Here is a 6,000-nt window from a genome sequence, read left to right on the forward strand (position 1 = left end):
TAACTAAACTATGACTGCTGACCTGTACTCACTCTCATCCCTGTGAAGGAGAAAAGAAATATGGTTACCAAGTGGGAAAATATGTGCCTACAGAATTATGTACAAAGAACACTAGCTGCACATAATAGGCAGGGATCAATGCTATCTGGATATTTGGAGGTTAAGGAAGGCTTCAGAATGGAATGATCATAAGATTTTCAAAAATGAACAAAAATTTATTAGGGTAGATGTACTGTGACAATTGAGTCTGGGAATGTTGATTCCAACTGAACATGAGGATAATTTGATTGGAAAAAGCTTCTACTTGGTGAGACACACATCTTTCAGTTTGCTCTAGAATGTATGAATAAGGATAAAAAAAGGGATGGCAAGGAGATAGAGTGCCAGCACCTGGATTAACAGGTCAGGGGTAAAAGTGTGCAGAGTGCGTTCAGAACAGCAAATACGCAAACTGACTGGGAGCAGATTCTGCAGGACAATGCAGTTTAAGGCCAAGCAGATTGGAACTATGGAGGAGCTTTAAGGCAAGGCTCATAATCTTATCTATATCCTAGATCAATATTACAGATACACCTAGATGATGAAAAGAAAGTTTTGTCATTGGGCAGAGTGATGATGGTGAAGATGGTACTACTGAGATGACTGGGGTGAGTCAGGGGTAAATAAAATAGTACCTAATTAAAAAACAAATCAAAGATGGAGAGTATAATTTCTTGTGTATTCTGAAGCCAAAAAAAAAAAGTGTGTGTGTGTGTGTGTGTGTGTGTGTGTGTGTGAATCCACTAGGTTAAAAGCTCTAAAACCACTGAGTTATGAAGTTAATTCCAACTGTGGATAAGGAAACAGTATTTTTTTCCTAGAAATTATGATGACCTCATTCTGAGTTACTAAAAAGTTAAGCCCCTTTTACTGACAGGGTTATACCTTGATGCTGAAACAAGTATGTGCACCTTGGCATTCATATCTCTGTTAGAGCTTTCACCATGATGGCAATATGGAGAATGGTTTTTATTGAGAAAATTCTGGAAGGCAGGAAAACTTCCAGAAAGATTACAGAAATCCAGGCTTCTCCCTCATCAAAAAAGTGGTCCCCTTCTCTTAGGCTAGGTTCTCCAGAGAAGCAAAACCAGTAAAGCATATAAATTTGCATATAAACCTGTTGCCAACAAGTGGACTCTGACTCATAGCAACCCTATAGGAGAGAGTAGAACTGCCCCATAGAGTTTCCAAGGAGCACCTGGTGGATTTGAACTGCTGACCTTTTGGTTAGCAGCCATAGCACTTAACCGAGAGATTTATATTAAGGAAATGGCTCACACTGTAATGTCCCAAGTTCATGGGTCTGGTCTGAGGTTTCTCCTGATTTCATGTAGCTGCAGGGGCTGATGAACCCAAGATCAGCAAGTCAGATAGCAGGATTCTGGCTCACAGGCTGCAGAGACCAAAGAATTCCAAGATCTACAGACAAGACTGCTAGCTCAAGTCCCAAGAACCAGAGGTCAGACAGACAGGGTCCAGAGTGAGAAAAAGCCCTGGAGCCTTGCTGAAAAAACCACCTATATTTGATGCAGGTCCCCCACCAAGGAAACTCTCTTTCCACTGGTTGGCTGCTCACGGCAGATCCCATCAGGGAGGTGATCACATCGTATAACATCTCATCATGGAAGTGATTACATCATCATACCCACTGTCGACTGCCTTCAAGTCAATTCTGACTCATAGTGATCCCTATAGGACAAAGTAGAACTGCCCCATAGAGTTTCCAAGGAACGCCTGATAGATTGGGACTGCTGACCTTTTGGTTAGCAGCTGTAGCTCTTAACCAGTATGCCACCAGGGTTTCTGACATCATCATATGACTGCCAAGGTACATTATAACTGCTAAACCACTGAGAATCATGGCCCAGCCAAACTGATGCACAACCTTAATGATCACACTTTTTCATCATCTTTTGAATCCGTCCCTCCTTTCTTTCTTTATTTCCACTGCCTAGGTTCACACATTCATCCATTTTGGCACATATTCATTGTGGCAAAAGTCCCCTAAGGGGTATCTAAACTTCTAGTTTTCTCGTCCCATCTTTATAGAACTTCCCTGAAATTCAAACCCATTCACGCTACTCTGATAGTTTTCAGGGTTCCATTTCACCTGCAATAGACAGTCAAAACTTCAAAAGATTTACACTATGGTTATGTGTGTCTATGTGTTCAATTTCACAGTCTACGCATAGTCACACACCTGTGCATCATGATCTACAAGTAGCAATGTCTTCTGGGTGTGTTACCCTATTCCTCCCCAGGGAGAGTGAATGTGCCTACATGCCTCCCTTGTTCATTGCTAGACCTATTACCAACTTTATTGGAATATTTATCACTCTTTATAATTCTAAATATGCATAGATGATTTCCTCATTAAAAGCCAAAACCTGTATGAGATATATACAGATATAAGTATATGTATATATGTATGTGTATGTTTATATATACACACCCACTCCTCACTTATCAACATGGTTAGGTTTCAAAGACCAAGTCCTCGTATGAAAATCAGCATTATGAGAAAGTTAGGCCTGAGCCACGTCTTCTGAGTCTTCAGAGACAGTGCCCCCACCTCATTGGGATATGCATGGCTGAGGAGGGCCCCCCTTCCCCACCATGCCTTTCCCACCTACAGAGTCTGCAGGAGTTGCAGGCACCGCCACCTCGGGAGCAACAAGGGCCCGCCGTTACCTGGCTACGTTCCAGGCCTCCACGTGGACCCCAGGACCTTGCCTTTCCACCTTCCCGCTCCAGCGGCCCACAGGTGGGCCTTGGCACTGGCAGCTCACAGGCCCGCAGGCAGGCCTGGGCCTGGCGGAGGCTGCGGAAACGGCAGAGAGGCCTCTTTCAAAGAAGAGACTTCCAGGCCTCCCACCCAACTCTTGCAACCCTGACTCCCAACACCTCCACCTCTTCGATCCCTCTCACAAACCTGGCCCTCCTCCTCCTCCTTCTCCCCCTCCCCCTCATGCCTTGGCACCTTATTAATACACAAAATAGATTTTTTGCTATTATCATTAATTCAAAATGTCAATAATGAGATAGTTGATAAGTGAGGAGTAGGTTTATTATATATGCAGTGTAGTGCATGTCTTATATGTACAGTGTATATATATTTACATAGTTATAAATACTCTGGAATAATCATACATATAAATTATAAAATAACCAACTCTTTAAAGAAGTCCAGGTTTAAACGTCTTGGAGAAGAATACATAAATTTAAGTATTTTATATATATATATGTACCAAAATGAAAACCAAACCCAGTGCCTCGAGTTGATTCTGACTCATAGCGACCCTACAGGACAGAGTAGAACTGCCCCATAGAGTTTCCAAGGAGTGCCTGGTGGATTCGAACTGCCGACCCTTTGGTTAGCAGCCATAGCACTTAACCACTAGGCCGCCAGGGTTTCTGAATATATATATGTATATAAAGGTTCTTCCAGACATTTAAACTTAAACTTCTTCAAAGAAATAAAGCTTATTTTCTTTTCCTCATTTTTGATTATAATGTATATTAAAACCACGTGACCCAGATATTTAAATGCAAAACTGCTTAATGAGTTCCTTTATTTTGAGATTTTATGAGAATTCCTATTTCACACAATCAGTTAGTGTCCAGCCAGAACACCTGAATGGAGTCTGGGATAGAGCTATTTCCTAGCTGGTTTTCAGTCTTCTCTAAGGACTCCTTGCTCTGTGTGGCCTTTGAGATATATGTATGTATGCATGTATGTGCATGTATATATATAGTGCTGTTTGCTTAGATGAGGTTGTTCTTTTTCCCTTGAAGCATTTTTGTAGTGTTTGGATGATTTTTACAATAAATGCATGGTTTACCACAATAATGAAATAATGTTTCTTAAAAACAATAGGAAGTTTTATTATGCTGAAATGATATGTAGTCAGAACTTTTTAAATTAGATGTCCTAAAATATGGGCTTTAAAAATGTTGACTGCATTTTATTTTTCAAGCTGGCATAGACTTTTCAATTACAATAAATTGCTGACTAACATTTGGATCAATTAACAATCAGGCAGTGTGTAATTTAGAAGTGAAATCTTTCTGTATTAAATTCTGATCCTTTTTAATAAGATGCTTCTGGATGAGCTCAATTGTACACTGTCAGAAAGGTCAGCATTCATTATGCAAGAGAAGTATGTCATGTAGTTTGAGAAAGCCAAAAGGCCACCCTGACTGAAGTTCGATTTCCCCATCAACACTCTAAACCCCAAACATTAGAGTCCCACCAAGATTTGCATGGTTCCCATGTGGCTCTGGGGAAAATATAATTCAATATCATGAAATGAATTACAAGTTATCCAGATGACAGCCTTCAGTACATTACCTCACACAGAAATTTCAGGCATCTTTATCACTGCGGAGAGCACCACCAAGTTCACAAATGCCCGTTTTTGGCCTTAATTAGCAGATATTATCCAAAATTCTTTGTTATCTCTAAAAGTCTCTTAGAACTTCCCAAAATGTACATGCTTAGCTGTTTCAGAATTTCTAAGGGGTCTCTATATTGGAATGCCTCTACTAATATCAGAGAATATTTTGACTCAAATACTCCACCTGTGCTATGGCTCTGTTTTTTGTCAAAACTTCTAGAGACTCCAGGTAGACGCCCATGTACATCGGAATGCTGCAATCATATCACATGCCAGCCTTGATAATTGAAGGTCACTTATTTATTTATTTATTTTCATGGTAAATAGTTTTGTGTATTTTTTTCCTGGCCCAACAACTATAATTATCAAGATTTCTGGCTCTCAGTTATTGTAACACGAGAAAGTATTTTACTAAAATTCCATTTGGTGTATTATCTTGATTTGAAAAAATAAATATTATCTTAAAAGTTCAAAACCAACTTCCCCATACAAATGGAACAGAGTAGAGCGACACACTGTAAACCAGAATCTGGGGGGAATAAATATTGCCAAACCCTTAATTTTTCTAAGGCAGTATAGGACACAGACCAAGGCCAGTCCACAAAAATGTCACAGGTCTGCAAGAAAGATCAATACAGAAATGCAGAATAAGCATTTAGAAAGTTACAGCAATTTGACAGTAATTTTATATCTTTTGAATAAATAATAAAAATGAGGTTTTATTTTATATATTCTTTTATTTCTTTTTTTGGAAATATATTTTTGTGCATTTTATAAAAAGATTAGTTTGTGGCACAGTAGATTTTGTAAGAATCAACAGCACAAAACAAAACTAACCCTTTGCTACATATGATTTGAGAGAACCACTCCAGGGTAACTGACCATGTATCTATCCCTGACTTTCCTTTAACAAATAGCATAGCAAATACACCTGTTTGCCCTTCTTCCAGGTGATCATCTCTACAGTCAAATTCTGCTATCTTTCAGGGATCAACTTTAATTCAAAATATTTTTTTTATTTCTTATAAAAGTTGACTTCTCTTGTAGAAATTCCTGTTCCGATATATCCCAGAAATTGGTATTGCTGAGTATGTTGTGCTGTTTATGCCATCTCTGCTTGCAAATTTTTGAAAATAGAGTTTCAATTTAGCCATTTTTAAATCTTCTTTCAGTCATATCACATCATGCCTGTATCTACCAAATATCTTTCAAATTGTTTTGAAGTCACTGGAAATCTTTCCAAATGCAGCATGGATGCTGTCTTAGTTATCTAGTGCTGCTGTAAGCAGAAAGACCATAAATGGATGGCTTCAACAAACAGAAATTTATTTTCTCACAGTTTAGGAGGCAAGAAATCAGAGCTCAGGGTGCCAGCTCTACAGCAAAGCTTTCTTTCTCTGTGGACTCTGGAGGAAGGTCCTTATCTCTTTGACCTTCTGCTCCTGGGCAATCTTCCCGTGGCTTGGTATCTCTCTTCTCCCATCTCTGCTCTGCTCTCTTATTAAATCTCTTTTATAACTCAAAAGAGATTGACTCAATATACACCCCATACGTAGCAGGGGAA

Source organism: Loxodonta africana, chromosome 8 (assembly GCF_030014295.1).
Source record: "Loxodonta africana isolate mLoxAfr1 chromosome 8, mLoxAfr1.hap2, whole genome shotgun sequence".
Classification (NCBI taxonomy): domain Eukaryota; kingdom Metazoa; phylum Chordata; class Mammalia; order Proboscidea; family Elephantidae; genus Loxodonta; species Loxodonta africana.